The sequence below is a fragment of the Myodes glareolus genome, chromosome 4, assembly GCF_982192425.1.
Source record: "Myodes glareolus chromosome 4, mMyoGla1.1, whole genome shotgun sequence".
Taxonomy (NCBI): domain Eukaryota; kingdom Metazoa; phylum Chordata; class Mammalia; order Rodentia; family Cricetidae; genus Myodes; species Myodes glareolus.
Genome location: NC_142029.1, coordinates 93,817,599 through 93,833,863, shown reverse-complemented (window position 1 = coordinate 93,833,863; position 16,265 = coordinate 93,817,599). Strand labels below are relative to the sequence as shown.

The 16,265-nt window shown below is 36.8% G+C and overlaps 1 protein-coding gene across 5 annotated transcripts in view; it reads left to right on the top strand.

Moving 5' to 3' along the window:
- Positions 1-16,265, top strand: part of Arhgap32 (Rho GTPase activating protein 32) — a 248,548-nt gene that overhangs the window by 202,393 nt on the left and 29,890 nt on the right. The window contains exon 1 of one of the 5 annotated variants that reach the window (XM_048458699.3): positions 8,340-8,675. The exons of the other annotated variants lie outside the window; for them this stretch is intronic. The gene's annotated coding sequence lies outside the window, so the exon portion shown is untranslated. Of the gene's footprint in view, positions 1-8,339; positions 8,676-16,265 lie in introns of those variants that run through there. 5 annotated transcript variants of the gene reach the window in all.

Sequence of the window (16,265 nt, the reverse complement as noted above, 5' to 3'; positions counted from 1 at the left end):
CATTGTGAGCCACCTGGTGGGGTTCTGAGAACCAAACATGAATCCTCTGCAAGAGAAGTATGTGTTCTCAATCTCTGAGTCATCTTTGTTATTTTGATTGGTGCTTCTCATTCTCCACTTCATCCAGAGGCTTGCAGTTGCTGTCTTATTCAGAAGCCTCAGTTCTAATAGCATTTTAATGGTTTCTGTGGGATTCCCTATATTAAAAATATTTAAAAATCATATGTACAAATACTAGCTCTATTCTGGTTTGTATGCAAGTTTTATTTATTAATTTTTCTTGATGGTTTTTTTTGGTGAGATCTACCAGCACAAAACTGAATAGAAGTCAACAGCGCGTACACCATTTTTATCCACAATCTGGGGGATGCATTTAGTCTCTGGCCATTGAGGGAGATGTTGTCTGTATGCGGTTTCATAGTTGTACATTACCAGATTAAGGAACTTCCCCTCTAGTTCTGGATCGTTGAATGCTGTAAAAATATGTTAAATTCTTTGAAAGCTAATTTGATGTTTGATATCCTTCTGTATACATGTTTATTTTATTGGGTAATTAATAAAGCTGTTTTGACCAATGGCTTAGCAGAGTAAAGCGAGGCAGGAAATAGAGAGAGAGTAGGCAGAGTCAGGGAGACACCATGTAGCTGTCAAAGGAAAAGGATATGCCAGACCGTTACCCAGTAAGCCACAGCCTCATGGCGATATACAGATTGATAGAAATGGGTTAATTTATGATATAAGAGTTAGCCAGGAACATTCCTAAACTAATGGTCAAGCAGTATTGTAATTAATATAGTTTCTGTATGATTCTTCGGGTCTAGACAGCTGGAAACAAAATGCAGGTTCTGTCTAGATTAATTGTTAAGGTCTTTGTGGTCTTTGTGGTTGAGCACAAGAAAAATAAGTGTAATTTCTTCAGCGTGGTTTTATATGTCTTCCTGTGTTGTAACTTAAAAGTTTACTACTTATTACATCCTAACACTGGCAGTTTCCTTCAAAGGTGTCCTATAACCTGAGTTTTTAAAACCTAGTGAACTTTGGCATTACAATTTTTTGTATTAATTGCATAGTTTGTCATGGTTTTCAAGGAAAAGTAGTGCTTTTTATAATAATAATTTCCAAAGCCTTTACCATTGTAAAGTTAATCACTTATAAAAAGGTTTGTATTTGCAGAAATGCAAGTCATTGTTAATTTTAAATCATTAGTAGAAAAACAGGTATACCTTCACAGCTCATGGTTTATCTTTTGAAAACAACTCAGAGTTGGCTTAAGGAAATGTGCATTCCTAATACAGATTGAAAGAGATGATGCAAATTCAATCAGCCTCGGGCTTGTTTCACACTTTAAAACTGTCTTTGCCTACAGTATAAACAACTTGAATGTTCTATTTATTTTTAACATTGCCATCTGTCACTGTGAGATGCCATATTGGAAAGATACAGCTATAGTTTGAGTCTGAAAACTTAAAGCTCCCTGTACTATTATACAACAAGGGTAACAGGAAATTTTTTCCCTTTAAAGCTATTTTTTATGATCTTAATATGTTCAGTAATTTGTGTAGATAAAAATGAAACTGAGTTTTTGTGACCTAACCAAGACAGCAAATATCCTTGGTGCTTAAGAGGAAAAAAAAGTAAGTTTGAGAGAACAAAAAGGAAAAGCTGGTAGTGAATAATAGGATATAGTTTGATGGAAGAAGCTGCAGTCCTGCTATGAGAGGAGGAAATACATCTTTGGGTTTGTGTTGCTTAGTATTCATGGAGAAACTATTGATATTTTTAACACTTAGGAAATAGCCTCAGTTGTTGTCTCCTCTCTTTTCTGATCCACATTGCTTCCGTTCCATGATACTGCCCCCACCGATCTTAGATTCTATTGTCCTGCCTATGTTCTCTGATTTCTTACATGGATACCTTATGTTCTCTGATTTCTTACATGACTTCTTACATGATTTTCTTCTATTGACCTGTCTTCAACTTCAGTGATTCTGCCTTCTGCTCTGCATAGTTTTGCTTATGTAATAAATTCTTAAATTTTCATGTCATAGTTTCATTATTAGGGTCAACACCTGATCTTTTAAAAATAATTACCTTCATGACATTCTGTCACAGTATCTAAACTTATCTGTGAAAGAGGAAGGGGAAAGAAAAAGAAGAGGAAGAGGAGACAGGAAAACCATTGAGAAAAACTGCTGAAAAAAAGCAAAAGTTTCCTCTGTGTGTATGTGTGTGTGTGTGTGTTCCTTCAGACTATTTTTTAATGACTCCAACTTCCCAATGTTAAAAAAAAATCACCAGACCAAAAGATTCCAAGCAACCTTATCTTCTATTTTGTATGTATGTATATGTCTGCTTGTATGTATGTATGTGTGTATATGTATATATGCATATATATTATAAACTTAAAAGCATAGCACACAAACAGTATAACCATCCAACACACAAAATATTTAGCATATAAGAATGTGAAATTACCCAGGCAGTTGTGGCACACACCTTTACTTCCAGCACTCAGGAGGATCTCTGAGTTTGAGGCCAGCCTGTTGTACAGAGTGAGTTCCAGGACAGCCAGAGCTACACAACAAAACAAACAAACAGAATGTGAAATTAAAGTGTACTTTTGAGGTATGAGCTTCTAAACAGAAAAGACTAGAGACTTAGAGAAACCTCTCTGACCACTATTAAAATAGCGGGACAGAAATTTTTAGAAAGCCAACTTAAATACTGTGGTCATTTAGTAGAGTAATAGTATTGGATTCTCTTCTTGAGCCTATGACCCATGGAACCATATGTTTGTAATAAGTTATCACAGTGCCCATAGATCTTAGCATCTGTCAGCCTTCATCAGAGAAGCTTCTCCTTGGCATAGGTGGCAGTTAATACAGAGACCCAATTGACCATGTGCAGAGAACAAAAGACTGTAGAGTGTTCAGCCAGCTGGGCCACACAAACTGAACCAGCTGGGGAAAGAAGTAATTCTTTTTTTAAAAGGAATCTTAAAGCATGATGTGATGGTATGGGCAGGTTGAAAGGAGGGTGATAAGGGGAAGAGTGGGGGAGTATCAATCTGTTCAGAATGCATTCTATGTGGGAATCTGATTTTCTGAACTCTCTCTTCAGGCATCAGGAATACAGGTGGTACACAAACATATGAAGGGAAAACACCCATATATTTATAATAAATAAATCTTTAAAAATATGTGAAATTCTCAAAAAAATAATATTTTTTAAATCTAAGAAAAGGAAATATAAAAATATAAATTTGAACTAATAGAGAGTTAACAAAATAACAAACAATCAGAATTAAGCTAAAGTAGAAGGAGATATGTCTGTCTACATGTCTGTCTGGAATCTGTTCATTTTTCTCTGTGTTGGAGCTTCAGCCAGGTCTCAGGTATGCTAGACAAGTCCCTATTCTTAGTTCTTCTCCAAGTTCCTATTCATTGATTCATGTTGTATACTCTTCCAGTCAGAAACAAGATCTTTGTAATTGGTGTAGATAATTTTTGGTTTAAAACTTTTCCAAACACAGCACAAAATATTTTTATTGAATGTATTTAATGTGTGTGTGTATGTGTATATGTACACACATGTGTGTGTCCATGTCACGATATATGTGTGGAGATCAGAGGACAGCTTGTATGAGTTAGTTCTCTCTTTCTGTCCATCCTGAGTCCCAGGGATGGAACTCAGATCTTCAGGCCCAGCAGCAAGTACAGTTACCTGCTGAATCATCTCTTGGGCCCTAATTATAGTATTTATAGCACAATGGTGGGAGAAGGAGCCTCTTTAGATGGTCACATAAATAGGCTTGCATGATGTATTTTTGTTCTCTGCTTAGTAATAGCCAGTTTTATTTTCCTCTGGTAGCAGATACAGAAATAACTGAGCTTTCACTTTGGGGAATAATTTTATAGTTAAAACATGTAACTGATGAGATATTTTGATTTATTTAAGAAGTAATTTAATATAATACCTTATCATTATAGTTTTGAAATTAAAACAAAACCTAAAGTTCTTCATAGTTTTTGGGTTGTTTCTTTGTTGTTTGGAGTACTGTGGGTGGAGTCCAGGGCCTTGGCTGCATGCTGGTCAAAGGCTGTATCCTAGAGCAGCATTCCCAACCTGCAGTGTTGAATTTCTTTGTTTTTAATTAGTAGTTCTTTGAGAGTTTCATAAACACATTTTTGTTAGACCTACCCTTCTCCCTCCTACTGTGTTCTTTTAAGGCAAAACTTTCTTGTAGCGTTCTAAGAAAGTGATCTTCTAATATCTTGCTTTCTTTCTTGTTTTATTTGTGAAGTTGCTAATTCCAGTTCTTTCCTTTACTTCCTTTTTCTCTTTCACTCCTTCCTTCCTTCCTTCTCTCCTTCCCTCCTTTCCTTTCTTCCTTTCTTTATTCCTTGATTTTCTAGCTTCTTTATTGCCATGTTCCTTCAGTGTCACTTGAATTGAAATGATCACACTTTTCCTCTCCTATTTGGAATGTTGCCTTAAATATTCTTCCTGCTGGACGTAAACATGCATGAAGCTGGCACTTTAAAAATTGAGTTTGGCCTGGAGAGATGACTTAGTGGTGAAAAGCAGTGACTGTTCTTCCAGAAGACTCGGGCTCAGTTCCTAGCACCCACGTGCTGTCTCACAGTTCTATGTAACTCCTGTTCCAGGGGACTCTGATACCTTCTCCTGGCCTTTGTGAGTACCAGGCATGCAGATAGTACATAGGCACACCTATAGGTCAAAACACTCATAACAGGAATAAAATTAAAATTATAATAAATTTTAAAAAGGAGGATCAGGTGATAAAACCAATATCTTTTATGGAAGTGTCAGGGGAGTGTTAAAATGTCCGAGTCAGTTTTCTCGCTGAATATACTATAAAGATTATGTCAAAATAATATTTTCTCTTTTTTGTTTTGTTTTGTTTTGTTTTTGAGACAGGGTTTCTCTTTGTAACAGCCCTAGCTGTCCTATAGCTAGCTATTGTAGACCAGGCTGGCTTCGAACTCACAAAGATCTGCCTGTCTCTGTCTCCCAAGTGCTGGGATTAAAGGCGTGCGCCACCATCACTCGACTATCTAGATAATATTTTCTTATGCTTCATCAGCAAAAGAATCCTAGAAAATTTATGACGGTTTTCCCCTTTCCTGCCCTTTCCTTCCATTTTATGCAATTTTTGCATCCTTTGTGCCTGATACATACTTTAAAACAGTTTCTGACATCTGCTTATGAACAAAATCTGTTTCTATTAGAGACATCAAAATGTTTTCTAACGTCTCACATCCCCTTCAAATTGTCTTAGGATGGGCCCCTAGCCACAGTTGTCTATTCTAATTAGTCTTTGCTATTTTAAGATATCATTTCAAGTATTAGTTTCATTCATTAATCAGATTTATTTATTATCTTGTGTGGTACTAGAGATCTGACCTTAGTCCTCATTCATGGTAGGCCCAGTGCCTTGCCAGTGAGAAATAATAATGCTCCAATCCCCTGGTCAGTAATTAATTATAATACATGTTGTAGCTGAAATAGAATACAACAGATGGAACTGCAGTCTTGGGGTAATTGAGAGGGAGTGATGAGAAGGGGTGGTGGTGGATAAATCAGTGAACTATTATGATATAGCAGGTAAGTGCTGTGGAGAAAAATACAGCTGAGAGAGGGGTTCAGAAGCTGAGCATCTAGGATATTGTTCATACAGGGTTGAGATTTCAGGAAAGGGACTGTTGGAACATCACTTGTGAGCAAAGATTATAGACTGCAAATGTGCCATTAGGAAGGCCAGAGGAGCTAGAGAGAGAATGGAGGGTTTAGGTCAAAAAGGGAGAGGTTGATTTCACATCCTCTGGGCCTAGGTGCTGCTGTGGGACTTTTGATGGTATTGGGGAAGGTAAAGAAGATTATAAGCAGAACAATTGCTTGATCTAATGTATTTTGCCAAAAGAATCATTTTAGTGACTGCCTTAGAGGTAAAAGAAAAGAGTCGCACAGTGGCTGCTAAGGTGACCAGGCAAGTGGTGATGGTGTGTGGGACAAGAGAGTGTTAATTTTCTGCTTATATTTGGCCATAACTTCAAAGAATTTGCAGACACTGTGGAGACTTTTAAATAAAAAGTTAAGAATATAGCCAGCTGCCTCCCCAGTGGATTCTCTTGTGCCTCCTACACACCAAGGCACATCCTATTCATTCCTTACAGATGATAGCTCTAAATGCTTGTTAAATGTGAAGGGAAAGATGACAGGTGGCTTCCCCTTTGCCATAGGTGTGCAATAGTTGGCACAATATAGTGCATTTTTCAGTTAGAGGTACTTTCAAATTTTTTATTTTAAAATAATGTCTTAGAAGTTGCAGAAATAGCACAGAGAGGTCCCTTGTACTTTTCACTCCTCCAAGTTGTTACGTCTTACATAACTAGCTATGTAGTGCATAATCAAAAGCACGAAACTGACATTATCCCAGTAGTTAGCCATAGGGTAGACTTTACCCCCAGATCTGCCAGTTTTTGTGTACACTTTCTTGTCTGCTTCTACTTGCCATAGAGAACAGCCTTTGGTTTAACATGAGAGTCTGCTGTTGTTAACTGTGAGGTTCTCTCACAGCTGCATAAGATTTTATGGAGTTTGTTTATTGTACCTGTTAATGTTTTAGGTAGTACAAGGGCCTTGTGGATTGTACTAGGTACTAGCAAAGTGACTTTTCTACATTATATTTGTTTTTCTTCTTTTCCCAACTTTATTCTTTGTGTTGTGTGTGGGGTGTATATGTATCTAGACATTTGTGTGGATGTGTGTACACCCTTGCATGTATGTGGAGTTCAGAGGTTGATGCTGAATGTTTTTCTCAAGCACTCTCCAACTTATTTTTTTGAGACTTTCTCACTGAACTTGGAGCTAACCAGTTCAGAAAGACCGTTTGGCTAGTTAGCACCAAGTATTTTGACCATCTCTTCCTCCCTGGTGTTGAGATTGTAGACACCTTCTACTGCACCAGGCCTTCTGTATGGGTGCTGGGGATCTGAATCAAGTACGCATGCCTCTGTGGAAGCCACTTTACAACCTCGCCCCAGCACAGGCTTTGTTCTTACTTTCTTCTTCTGACCATTGCCCTCTGTTGTTTGTGTTCATATTGAGCAAAGAAAGGTTTGGGAGGGAGAAGTGTTTTTAATTTGAAATTCAGAAAGAATGGGTTTTCCTTCTCTGTCATGAATAAATTCTAGGAGCCTTACATCCTGTTCAACAAAATCCTGAAGTCCACAGCTGTTCCACTAGTGGGAAATTAACTTGCTTTGTTCCTGCATCCTTTTGTATTTTAAAATCAAATTAATTCATTACTTTCTCTATTGTGGCTTGCCATTTAGCAACAATTTTATATTCAGAGCTATGTTCAAAAAAGGAGAAAAGAGTAAGTGTAATGAACAGTCTCGCACAGTGTGTGTAACTCCTGTGAGCGTCGTCTCTGCGCCTCGTAGCTGTGCACTTTTGGCGTGTTTCTCAGCCTCTGTGCGTCTGTAAGATCAGATAACAGTATCAGCTGCATAGAGTTAGGATGAAGATTTTAGTAAAACTTAGCATTGTGTCTGGTATGTCGTAATGATTTTGTTGAAGAAAGCAATATCTGATGGTAGAATTTACATTGGAATTAGTAAAACCTCGGTTGGAACAGGAAGTATATCAGTGTTTTCCGGTTCAGCGGTGATAATGTAGGATAAGTGAAGATTCTCTTCAGTGTGTATATATAATGTTTTAATAGTCATTTGGCAGAAGTTGCTGAGGTCTGAAGATTGCCTCATTTGCTGGTCAATGTTTCCAGTAGAGGACAGAAAGCTCCTTTAAGACAGTGGTAAAGCCTCACCCCTGTGCAGTGAAAGTTCCTTTGGAAGCTCTGAATTTTCCATTTTGAGCAAACTTCTTTTTTCCGTGATCCATGCATAATCGTCATTCTTAGAACTTTCCATGCAGAGTCTATGTCAGTGGATGCATTTTAGAAACATGTCAGTAGCCATCACATTCACAACTTAGCATCAGCGGAGACACTGAAAGGTTGGTCCCCTTAGCCTGCTGCAGTGGGTTTTATGATTCAGCCTTTTACTAGCAATACTTCCTACTTGATTACTTTTCTTGTCTTGACTTTGGCCTAACATGCCTCGTTTTGTCAGTTTCACTGCCCCCACCCACTTAGCAAATACAAATAACTGAATAGTAAGGAATTGGCAAAGCATGAAGGGCACAGTTAAATGGCAGTTTTCTAGGACTGCTTTCTGAACAGGAAGCACTCACCTGTGGGAGGCTGATGGGCGGAGCCATGCTGGTGAAGCCTGTTCTGCAAGTGTGAGCTTAAATCGGGGCGTTCCTGTGTTGTGGCAAAGCTGCACTGACTGAGAGAGGAGGATTAAGCTTCTGAGGCAGAGCTCCTACAGAGCCTGGCTCAAACAGGCCTGAAATCTGGGCCAAGTGCTTCTGAGAGGGGGACCTGGAAACAGCTGGCACCTCCAAGTGTGGTGAAGACCTGGCCAGGAGCGCTGACATGCTGGATAAGATCTGAGCTGGTGTGTGATTGTGCTGTTTTATTAAGCTGTTGGGGACTGCACAGCTCCCATTGCCTGCCGACTCTACTGCTAAATACAGTCACAGAGTAATTTTAAATACTGATCATAAAACTTTCACCACAGCAAGAGGTAAGGAGATTTCAATCCGTCATTCAATATTTCATTCAAACTACTTTTGGACTAATTCCTTGGTTCTATTTTTAGATCATATTTGAGCACATGTTACCTTGGTTCTCAAGTGCGTTCTGGTTCAGTATTTATCTGGAAATGAAATAATAGCATTAATATTTGTCTTGTTTATAGAGATGTAATTACTTCTTAAAGTAGAATTTGTCAGTTGTGCTTCACGGGTGTTATTTTCCCAGAGAGTTTTAGTAAACATGTATTTTTCTGCTATTTTTGGTCTGCCTAGTTGGTAATGCCTTCTAGACCTGAGTTAATGTAATAGAAGTTTTTATTATTAGAGAAGTGTGTGTGTGTGTGTGTGTGTGTGTGTGTGTGTGTGTGTGAGAGAGAGAGAGAGAGAGAGAGAGAGAGAGAGAGAGAGAGAGAGAGAATATTTCTTGTGGACTAATACTATTTCAGTGCTTGATTAATGGAAAATGAACAGTGCTGTTTGATTTAAGACTTCAGCAGGCCCTGGAAAGGCTGCTTTGGTTAGCATAAGGAAGGAAGTCCCCTTCTGCCCCTTCCTGCCAGTACTCTGCTCCTTCCAGCACTGTCTGTCTCCACTCTCAAAGGACTGTGTATTTCTAGAGACTGCATGGCTAGATCATGCTCATTGCTGCTTTGATAATGAAGTATTTTCATTATATTATTTCATGAGCACGATATGAAAATAAGTAATTTTTCTAAATCACACATCAGCTCAGTTATTTTTTTTCTTTTCAAGGTTGACTTACCATTGCTTAAATTGTAATCAGTATTGTGATTTTCAAAATATTAGGTGGAGAAGTTTCAGAATTTAGAGTTCTTTTTCATAGCCAACTTTGCATCTGTCACTCAGTCAAATGATCTGAAAGCACAACTTTTTCTTCTTCCAAGCACTAGGTAATATTGTTGTGTATTTAGTAGAAGAGAGTAGAAATGTAAAATTAGGTAGAAAATTACAGGAAGGAAAACTAGAAACCATTCAGCATTTGTCTGTGCCCTTCCTTCAGCTTGGGTCTTTCATGGAGTTGTGTGGCCAATTGAACCAAACAAGGTCTGAAAAACAGAGTCAGATTCTTAGTCAGTCATGTACCAAAGGAAGATTATTGAAGTTTTCAGATCAAAGGGAAAGAGAAATTGTAATGGGAAAAATGACACAGAGCACTTGGCATTTGTCATTTCTTGTGAGCCAAGTGGTGGCTGTTAGTATTGTCCTTCTATTGAGTCATGAAGGAAGTGAGATTTCAATAGGTAATTTGCTAAAGACTTCGGAATTTTGAAATGAGGAGAGACTGGATCCTAATCCTGGGTCTGACTTCAAAGCCCAGCTTTTGCCTTTAAAGAGACTTAATGTAAGTTCCAAACTCTAAAAATATCTATATTTTTAGAACCTATCCCTTTCACTTTTTGCTCTAAAGTCTCCACAACTCCCCCAGCCCACCTATGATAATACTAATGCTCATACCAACCTTCATAACTTAATAGAATACAATGAGAGTAAAATTTGAAGATGCTTATGTTTGAATCTAATCAAAGAAGAAATAGTAGTATCCAGGAAAGAGAATTTTCATGCCATTGAATTTAAAGTTCCAAAATTTTGTTCCCTAAAAGTTCATATAGTATTTTGGTAAACTCAACTTTGATATACCTGAATTCCTAAAGTACATGATTGCTATACTTTAATTTTGATGAGACTGTTCATATTAATACATTTTTTCCTGAAATCATACTTGCCAAGTAGTAGTGAGTCATCCTGTAAAAATTAGAACCCAAACAATATTAAACCTCTTAGCACATTAAAAAAAAAAAACAAACCTATAACCTGTGTATTATATCTCATTCTGGTGTTAAAATACTTTCAACATCAAGAAATTTATATCCACCTCATGCTTCCTCCTACTTGCTTCTGGTAAAATGCAAATCTTCCTTTTGTTCCACTTTTAGAAATGAAATTAGTCATAGTCTTTTATATAACTATGTTGGTAAAGTCACCAAGTTATTTTAACAAAAAGAACTTATCTTGGTTTTGCAAAGAGCTGAGGAAGAAAACTACTCATATATATTTTAGTTTGTTATTAAAATTTAAAATAAAAATAAGTGGCTGTGAGTTGAGAAAACATAGCTTACTTAAAGCCACTTTAAACCTGAAGTCACATAATCTAGATTTGTGCCTGTATGATGTTTCTAGTAAGAAGCACAGTTTCCTGGGAAAATCAAACAAGCAGGGTAGATAATAAGAGCCTTATCTAACGTCATGACATTTTCCCAAGGAACATGGCTTTGAAAACTTCATGTTGTAACTTTGTGTGTTTTGTATCCTCTGTGAAGGACAGCCGCCTGATGCTTCTTTGGTGTCAAATATCCATATATGTTAGGCATACCATGTTAGTGCCTTGTGGTATGGGGAAACTGGTTGCCTTTTTCCTCTTAGCTCTTTTTATGTGAGCTGTTCTTCCTTCTATCGCTGGAAGATATTCTGTCTCTGTCTGGTGCACCACCACTGCCTGGCAAAAGATTCTCTTTTTAAATTCACTGCAGACCTGTTTTCCAGAACCTTTAATGTCATTGATTTGCTTTCAGGTCAGCTTTGGCTTTGAAATGACTCCTGATCTCCCTCATCTGCAAAGGAGAGCCTATTATATAACTGACTGTCAGTAGAGTTCTGTCACTTGCGCTCTCCCCCTCTGTCTCTCTGTCTCTGTCTCTCTCTGTCTCTCTCTCTCTCCAACAGAGAGTTATTACTGCCAGTGTGCCGTTTTAAATCCAGCCTGCAGGACTTGGCAGACATTCCTAGGATACCTGGTTTCCTCCCTTTGAGGTTGGAATGTCATCATCACTGTGAGCCATGCAGGCTCTAGATATTTTCTCTCTGGCAGCCTCTTGCAGCTGTCACCTGCATCAGTTACAGAATTATGTTTTCTCTTACTTTTAAAATTATTAATGATATCTCAAGCAAGAAGGGTTCTGTACTTTTTTTGTTCCACAGTAACATCAAGAGCATTTTAAAAGCTGAAGCTCAGCTTACCTAAAGAATTTTTGAATATATGTTTGGGGAATCAGAGTGTGAAATCCAAAGCTGGACAACTGTTCTATTCCTGATTTCAAAAATAGGAGCTAATTACAGAAGACATTAAGGGTTTTGGCTTTTGAGCACCACTCTGCAGAAGCCCAGAATTCTGTAGGTAAAATTTACTGTATTTTTTCTTTTGCTATAGTAACTTTCTTCTTGAAACCTAGGGCCAACGTTAATCTTTATGATGTGTATGCAATTGACTAACAAAAATCATAACATAAATGTCACTTCATAGTTGTCTAAGTACTTGGAAGCAAAATAAGTCAAAATCATCAATAGAATATAATATAGCATAATCAGTTTTATCCCTAAGTCCTAGAAAGGGATGTGTTATATAAATTAGTTATATAAAGATCCTCCCTCTCATTTTAAACATCCATGGAACAAAATAAATAATTAAAAAGAACTAAACTCTGTATACTAGACATTAAACAATAACCTTAATAATGACTTTTTAATATTAAGTTCTTATGCTACCCTTTCCTCAGATGACTTAGGAAGCCCTCTGCCTTTAAAACAGAGCTTTCCAATTAAGTTTTAGATAATGCCCCTGATAAATTATTTAAAACATATTTTATATAGACTTGAGGTTTTCTATGCTGTTATACTGTTTTCCCAAAGAATTTTATGTTTGGGGGTATTTTTATTGAAATCTATATTTGTGCTGCCTAATGAAACATTTTATTATACTATTAAACTAAGATTTTACACTGATTTCATTGTTTATAATCTAACAGGAATCATTGTCAAAAACGTATCTTCGTCTTTTTGGCCCAGTACTTTTTCACTAGCCTAGCCAACAAAGGGCTTACCTTATCAGACCATGGATTGAACATACTTAATCTGAAGTGCTTAGAATTCAAAAAGTTTTATATCAAAATGATGTCACAGATGAAAAATTGTACACCGTATCTCATGTGACAAATTGCAGTCAAAATGTGGATACACAGTACCATTACATACAATTGCCCATAGACTATATGTAAGTCATGCATGGAATATAAATGGATTTTATTTAAGCTTGGTCCCCTCTCATCTTTTCCATAGATACATGGAGAGATATATATTCAGATAGATAGATAGATAGATAGATAGATAGATAGATAGATAGATAGATAGATAGATAGATTTGTCTGACTGAAAATATCTGACATCTGAAGTTTTTCTGTTACCAAGCATTTTAAATAAGTGGTACTTAACCTGCATTTCTCTTATTATTGAAAAGCTATAAAAGCTTTAAATTCCTAGATCATTGGCTCTGGTGTGTTTTAAAATATTCAGATAGAATGACTTACTAAAGAGGCTTTAAATATGTGTGCTAGGTTATCTTGATAATTTATTGCTGGATATATAGAAAAGAAAGGCATAAATGACAGTGTTCCCACAACCCTTAACATAGCATGTAACGGGAGGTAATCATTTTATTTAATATTTCTGTTTGGATTAAGAGTGTAATGGTGATTAGGTACTCTTTTAGAATGCAATATTAATACAAACTGAAATTAAATTCATCAGTATCTTTAAGGTCCTGACAGCAGCAGCCTCATGTTTAGAAGTTGTTGTCTAGACTGTTACAGTAGAATCCCTCTTTCTTTACAAAAAAAAAAAAAAAAACACAAAAAACAAAAACAGTGTTCATGTTTATTTTCACTTCTGATATTTATTCCACTTCTGCAGAAGAACTTTTCATGGCTTGCAGCTTCAGTTGTTAAATTCTGACCCCTCTTCATCAAATCTCTTAACCTGAAAAAGATATGAAAAGTCATACAAGACTTTTAAAGGGGGGTTGAATTTAATTCACCACTTTCAAAATTTTAAAATAAAATAAAAAACAAGACAACTAAAAGATGACCTTAGTAGATACAGAACATCACCTGATAAAGGTCATCACTAGTTTATTTTATACTTTTATTCAATTAGAAACAGGGAAGCTCTTCACATTTGTTTTCTACCCAAAAGACCCAAAGTTATTTTTAATGGTGAAATACAAGAAACAATCAGATTAAATCTGGGAACAACATAGACATTTAAAAACATTATTTCTTTTGTTTTTTGAGATTTTAATATATCATTTTCCCCTTCCCTTTCCTCCTTCCAAGCCCTCCCACGTACCTCTTTTTGCACTCTTTCAAATTCATGGCCTTTTTTTTTATTATTAATCTTCAGTGATTCTTGCCTTGGGTGCAGGAGTTTATATTGGAGATGTATCTATAGGGACTGATTGCCACAGCTCTGTATTTTGTTTGTGGTTTTCTATAATGGTTGTGATCTGTTACAAAGAAAAGTTTCCCCAATAAGGGATGAGGACTAGGCTTATCTGGGAGTATAAGGATAAACATTTAGAATGTAGGTATGGCTTATGCTGGTTTAGTAGAGTAGCAGTTGTAGATTCTCCTCTAATATCCAGGACTTCACTATCCCTGGTTAGATGACTAGGTTCCTAGTACCAGGAATGTCTTAAGTCCAATTAGAGACTTTTGTTTACTGCCAGGGTATGCATGCAATTACTGTACTCTTAGGGTTATTGTGCCATGCTGGTGGTTATTGTGGTTCATAGGCAGCATAGCTGGGTAGAGCTGTTGGTTGCCTACTTCCTTTGGTCCCGTGAAAGTTAGTCTTCTTGAGGAAGCATTCATGTCAGTTCCAGCTCAGAGGTCTCTGGGTCCTGTGTATGAAGTGCATAATGTCTTTGGCAACAGGGACTTACGTTCTTCCTCTGGAGAGAAACCAAGAGCAACAACTGCAGTACATATTTTGGAAGTCTATTGAACAACCCTGACCAACATTTCAAAAGAGGGCTTCCCTTGTCAGGTGTTTATATTTTTATTAGGTGTTTTTGGCTTTCAGAGGGAGCATTATCAGCCCAAATAAGATAATTTTATTTAAACTATGTATGTATATTTATATACAAGCATACATGTATTATCTTTTTAGGTAGATCATAGTATCTCCTAAAATTTTTTAGGTAGGTACTAAATAGTATCCTCTTTATAACTTTTTCATACATCCTTACTGTTATTTTACCCTTCTTTCTTTTACCTATCTTTTTAAAAAAGATAAACATTTTTTAAAAGATCCAGTTAAACAAGACAGAAACAAAGGACTGAAATGGTAGAATTAAATTGAAATTGTTTATATGTCAGTCTAGAAAGGTCTGTAGTCACATTATTATATTAACAGCAGCTGGACCTATAGAGTTAGCTTGACAGGTAAAGGTCCCCACTGCTCTTGCAGAGGGTTTGAGTTTGACACTCCCCACCCTCTCCCCCAACCCTAATTTCTAATCCAGTGTGATTAACCTTTATCACCATGAATAGGTATTATTTTAGGCTTTAGGCTGGGATGTAAATATTCAAGAAGTAAATCTGCCACTCTCTTACTCCTGTATATCAGTAATGGCTCTGAAATTTAACAGGAGCAAAATGGCTGTACAGTAGAAGCAAAGAGAATGTGCACACAGGCAGTTTCCCTGCACCCTCAAGTATAAGTGGGACCTAGAATTCCTAGTGACATCCTCTGTTCTTAATTTTTATTGCAGCTTTAATTAGTTAGATTTTGTGTCACTGTTTTAGAAGTGAACAAATGTTCACACTCTTTATCCCATCAGGAAAGAAAGCCAAGAAGCAGGGATTGAATAGCCTACTGTCCTGGAAAAACCAGTTGAATGTGGGATAATTTCTGAATAATGGGTTTATTGTATTGAGAGTTTGGTTAAAGGATCATAATTGTAAATTTATCCCATCATTATCAGTTAGTTATGATTTCTATGTGTAATTAATTCTTATTGATGATTCTAGGTATGATCTTTCCAAGTAATAAAGAAAAAAAGAATATTTGTCCCTTTCTGCTGTTAAGTTTATTTAAACACATGTAAATATGCATAACCAAAATAAATCTTCTGCCCCTTGCTGATTGGAGATGGAGGAGGAGTGAGTGAATGGGGAGGAGGTTTGATGGAAGTGGGAGGAACAGGAGGAGAAGGAGAAGAAACTGTGGTCAATATGTAAATATATAAAATATATACATATATATATATATAATAAAGGAAAATGTTGATAAAAAATAAAATTAAAAAATAATCTTAGAGTGTTATAGGGAGGCTGCTTGTTCATTCCGGCCACCCAGAACCAGACTAACCACACAGAAACTGTATTAATTGTATCACTGCTTGGCTTATTAGCTCTAACTCATTATTGGCTCTTACATCTTAATTTAACCCATTACTAGTAATCTGTGTATTGACATGTGGCTGTGACTTACCGGCAAGATTCCAACCTGCGTCTGTCTCTGGCAGGGTTCCATGGCTTCTCCCTACTCTGCCTTTCTTCTCCCAGCATTCAGTTTACTCCCCGCCCCCCACCTAGCTCTGTTTTTTTCTTTTTTTGCCCTATCACAGGCAAGACAGTTTCTTTAGTCATTAACCAGTAAGAGCACACATAGACTGAAGGACTTCCCACACCATTAGGGACTGGAGAGATGACTCAGAGCTTAAAAGC